At 38.8% G+C, this 5,634-nt stretch overlaps 1 pseudogene; it reads left to right on the plus strand.

Annotated features, from left to right (window-relative positions):
* The first annotated feature begins 1,444 nt into the window (after nucleotides 1–1,444).
* On the plus strand, nucleotides 1,445–3,723 carry LOC110739359 (annotated as a pseudogene).
* The last annotated feature ends 1,911 nt before the right edge of the window (nucleotides 3,724–5,634 follow it).

Raw genomic sequence — 5,634 nt, forward strand, 5'->3', positions numbered from 1 at the left:
AAATACATATATCAACTAGTTGATTTTGAATCAGGTATCGCCTTACATAGTTGCTAAACTCTCGAATGATGGTATTTGAGATTATATCTATTTATGTTTCATTATAGTTTATTCTAGATTTAAGAAGAAATTAAATAAATTATGGTTCAGATAAATTTTGTTGAGTGCTTTTTTTAGCTAATAATAAATAGTGAAAACTACCCCTTGTCTGTGACACAAGATCTAACCAAGTCCTATCTATATAAGAGTACAAGTTGAAAACATGCCATCTAAGTAGTATTACTTTTAACTATTTAGTGAGATCAGGATGATATATTTGTGCATGAACAAATATTCACACAAGCAATAAAATAATGAATATAACCAAATCTATTAACTATTACTAAAATAAGCCTCATTGACATCAAAATTGTACACGTGACAACTTCACACTAAAAACATTTCCCGCGCTCATCTAAATATGATGTCATTAATTTATGTTTTTAATTTTGTAATTCATCTTGGCAAATATTTTTTTTATTTAATAACATTTGTTTTGAATTAGGCTGGAAAAAAAATAAACGAATTTTATTGTTTTTTGTCCCGTAAAAAATCGCTTTGACTACCAAGCAAAATTCTCCCCCCTCCATTATTCATCTCTTATTATCTCATCCCCTACCTTCATTTGTTTATCTTTTCCACTTCTTACCATGGGTTTAAGATGTATCAATTAATTATTGTGGTATGTTGTGTGTTGATAATTCGGTTTCAAAACTGTTAGGAGTATTATAATACTTTCTCCGTTTTGTATTAATAGCAACACTTTCTTTTTACACGCATTTCATATTAATTACAACACTTCTGTATTTGGAAAAGACCCACAATTATTTTATAATTTCTCTCTTCCACTAACCCCACTTTCACAAATATTTTATTATTTCTTTTCCTATCAACCCTACTTATACTATTTTTTTGAAACTTTTTTTATTTTCTTTATTTCTCTCTCATATCAACAATACTTTATATTTTTTTTAAAAAAAAATCTTCTTTTAGGCCCCACCCTATAAATTTTCTTAAACTTTGTAAACCTATTGTTGCGACTAATACGAAACGGAGGGAGTATACAACTTTCGCCAATTTATTTATTATCCGTGAATCGACAAATCTCATATACATCATTGTATGTCTTAATGGATGAAGGTGTCAAATACAGGCTCGATCCAACCCGACCCACCTGAAACAATCCAACTTAGCTCAAAGTGACTCAATCTAGGATTTAACCTACACGAACACAGTAATTTAGCAAGATTTAAATTTGAAATGGCTCCAACTCAGACCTAACCGATGACCCGAATTAACCTTTTAATTCAAGTAAGCTATACAGGAATTGCAGCCATACACAAATTTGTGAGTTTGTCTCACCTTGAAACCAATGCAAAGAGGCCAATCCATGAATTGAATGGGCTTTTTTTGGTCAAAGGCCAAGAAAGGAAGAACACCGACCTCTTTCCTTTCACTTCAGAAAAATCTGTCAACTTACACTCCCCCAATTTTTTTGCTGACTTTCCTCTCCTATTTCTCTCTCCTCCCTTCTCTCTCTTCTCTTTCTGCTCCAAAAGGGTGTTCAATTACTTCTCCCATGGCTCTTCTTGGCTCCTCTCGATCGCCCATTTGAAGTCAAAAGAGAGAGAATTTGATGCTGCAATTTCTGGATTTCCTCACTTCAAATTAACTCCAACTTTCTGCTCCCTTCAAATTAATGCAAAAAATTCAATCTTTTTCTCTTACCAAGCTCTGGTAAAATCAATTCGTTACTTTTCAGGTTTCGTTATATCTCTTCTTTCAAGATTTCGTGAAAAGAATTTCACTTTTAATTTGTTGAATTAGGTTGTGGGATTATAATTGGTTGTCGAATTTTTTTCTTGAGTTTTGTTGTTTTGAAACTCAATTAATTGGGATTTTTTTTATTTTTTTTTATTTTTATGTTTAGTTGTTTTAATTGTGTTTATCTATCTGGGGTTTTCTTGATTGGTCGTAATTTGGTCTTTATGGGTCATTCTTGATTGATGGGAAAAAAATTAGGGTTTGTATCGAATTGTGGTTATCACCTGAATTGGTAGGAGATATGAGATGCTATGTTGTTGAAATTGAGATTTTTTGATTGAATTTTGGGTACAATTAGGGAGTTAGAGTAGGGTTTATAATTTTTCCCAATCGGTGTTTGTTTGAGAAGTGATGGCTGATCGAACGGAAGATTTGATGAATTTGGACTTAAATTTAGGGCCTGGGGTCTCCCCCTTCACCCGTGATAGGCCCGGGAACGGGGCCGTCATCAGGCGAATCGGTGAACGTTGTTGGGTGGGAATCACCTTATGTTAGGGAGGCTCTTAGGCAGAGAAGTAGGCATCGGTGGCGTTGGAGGCAAGGCCAGCTACCGTTGGGGCCGCATTCTCTGCGATTGATGGTCGAGCCGGATGTTAATGGTGGTGATCCTGGTGTTGGCTCAGGTGTTGATGGAGAGGATAATGGTGGGACGATACTAGCTGGTGAAGGGAGTGTTACTGCTGAGCTAAGAAGCCATGAAGTGGTCAAGACTTGTGAGAACAATGTAATTCCTGTAGAGAACGATTCGGTTGCTGAGAAGGAAGATGTTGAAAAGCCTAACTCAGAGGAGGGCAGTTTTTTCGATTGTAATATATGTTTTGATTTGGCCAAAGAACCGGTTGTTACTTGTTGTGGCCATTTGTTTTGTTGGCCCTGTATCTATCGGTGGTTGCAAATTCATTCAGATGCCAAGGAATGCCCTGTCTGTAAAGGAGAAGTCTCAGTTAAGAATGTTACTCCAATTTATGGACGTGGAAACCACATTCATGAGCCAGAGGATGATTTAGGTATTAAAATCCCGGGGAGGCCCTCAGCACGACGAGTTGAGAGCTTGAGGCAAACTATTCAAAGAACAGCCTCATCTTTCCCAATGGAGGAGATGATTCGGCGTCTTGGAGCTCGTTTTGAATTAACCAGGGATTATTTTCAGCTCCCAAATGCTGACGGTGATGCAGAAATGCCTACAAGGGCTTCTATCCTGAATAGGTTTATGACTAGCCGTGCATTGCGTAGGGAGCAAAATCCTCCCATAGCTCCTGATGAAGTGGTTGACTTGACGCAGGACAGACCTGAGATCCTCCCTCGCAGGCTTCCACCTTTAACCTATCGAAGAGGACAGTTGCATAGAAGTGGTGCTGCTCTCTCACCTGCTGCGCCGCTGCTGCTGCAGATAGGTACGTTGATGCATATCTACATCGATCTCCACCAAGAAGGAGCCAAGATCTGCAGCCACCACCAGTAGATGATCACGACTCTTTCTCAAGCATAGCTGCTGCAATTCATGGAGAGAGCCAAACAATGGATACAGCTGTTGAGATAGATTCCTTGGTGTCCCTCTCTACATCAACTTCAAGACGGAGGCATGACCCTTCTAGAACCTCAGATATGGATAGTGGGGATTCTCGTGCTCCAAGGAGAAGAAGGCTGAACTAGATGAAGAGAAAGATGGGTTCGCATCATTGAATGATTTGAAACCACAATCGCATTTCAATGAACTCACAGTTGCGTTTCGAAATCAACAATACAGTTGACATATAAGTAGTCACTTGTAATTGTATGGTCTTTGTTGTGTTAAACTAGTATGTAATGGACTTCTTATTTCAATAATTAAATCTAGTGATCTGAACTTGAGTTATACAACTTGTTTGGAGAATTCTCTTGCCATTGATTCTTTGACTTTTCAACATGCAAGGCAGTGTAACTGATGTTACCATTAGGCCCAACATACCAGCTCCAAAATTGATCTTATTTAATCTTTGAAGCTTGTAACATTTACTGTGTATAATGCATTTTTTATTATAAGGTCCATTTATGGTGACCCACTTTGGTTACTGCAGTCCTTTTTATTGCACTTTAGACTAGTATTTCTGAGCGCTTTCCCTAAATAATGTTGGGAATTCTCTAATTTCCAAATTACAACTAAACTTTTTTTAATTTACAACCGTACTGTCCATGTCAGCGTAGGGAAAAAAACCGGTTTTTTTTTTATCGATCCAGCAACAAACCGCTACTTTATATAAACCGCTACTTCAAGTAGCGGTTTCTATTATATAAACCGCCACTTGAAGTAGCGGTTATTGTTGTAAATTTTTTTTTTTTATTTTTATTTTTTTTTATAATATACAAGTAAATCAGCCAAAACCTTGCAAGTGTACCAGTAAAACCTTAAACCTACTATTTTCAGCCAGCAAAGTCCATATACCATATCTTCAACACAACCACCACAAATAACAAGTTTATGAACTTAAATGATACCAAAAATATATAAAGTCTAATACTAATCAAATAATAAAAATATAAACAAAGTCTAATACTAATCATTTGCAAAATAAACATATGATAATGGTACCAAAATATACACCTAGCTCGTACATTGCTTCTTCCCATGAAGTGATGATGAAGGTGATGTAGCTGTCCCTCCTCTGGAATGTCATACAGGCCAACTCCAACTCCAAGCCAAGGCTCACTATTGCCACGCCGTCGAACTCTATGATACTGGCGTTGCACTAGTGGTGGAAATGTGACGATAGTATGTTGTGGAGGAAGAGGAGGGGGTGAGGGAGGTGGAACTACTGGAGCAAAAGTAATAGCTGGATGTCGAACTGTAAGAGAGGGAGAAGGAGCATGTAAGGGAGAGGGGGAAGGAGCATGCAAGGGAGAGCGAGTGGAACCATGTAATGGAGAGCGAACGGGAGTCGGGGGACGAAAGGCACGTGATGAATGACCACCATGATGAGGTGGTGGTCTGATCGGGCGAGTGCGCACAATAGGAGCAGAAGAAGATAGCGAAAGTGGACACTCGAGGCTGCTCAATAAGGTGCGAATGCCCCACCTTAAGACAAGGTCTGCCCACAAAATGATGTAAGACTCTGTATCGTCTGTATGGCAAATGGTAGAGCCTTGTCCGATGGCAAATCAAGAGATGGTCTCAACTAGCTCCCAATAGCTTCGCAATGCAAATCAGCAACTGCATGTGCCTACATTGAAGTGTAGTTTTAATGTTAGTACAATGAATTCAAAAACGAAACAACTACATTATAATTGAAATGAAATGAAGTTCATACAAGTACTAGGCCAGAGCTAGATGGCTGGTAATGACTCGGGGGGCGTTGCTGCGAAGGTGTAGTAATGATCAACCTCGTGATGCGATGGTACCAAGCCATGTACTCTATCATGACTAGTGAAGAAGTCCCAGTGAACGGGTTACCCTGGATTACTAATGCCTCTCGCCGACTCCACTCATGTACATGCTCTGAATGTCGAATCTCCCAATTACGTTGTCCCCTTCGATCCTTCTTGTGTAGAGCAACGCCCGTGTCAACTACCTGTAGGATCGACTGCTCTAACCCGAACTGACGCATGACTCGATCTGGGAGGTGGAACTCAACGACGTCAAAGAAAATCAGAGGGGCTCGTGTACGCTAAATGTGAATGTCAGAGCGACAAATCTCTGGAAGTCGCTCCATCACCGCCTCAGTATATGGCTGCCAAATCATCTAATTCCCAAAACAGGTATGTTATTTGTTTAATTTAATATAACTATTATAATGA

The sequence above is a fragment of the Chenopodium quinoa genome, unplaced genomic scaffold (assembly GCF_001683475.1).
Source record: "Chenopodium quinoa cultivar QQ74 unplaced genomic scaffold, ASM168347v1, whole genome shotgun sequence".
Classification (NCBI taxonomy): Eukaryota; Viridiplantae; Streptophyta; class Magnoliopsida; order Caryophyllales; family Amaranthaceae; genus Chenopodium; species Chenopodium quinoa.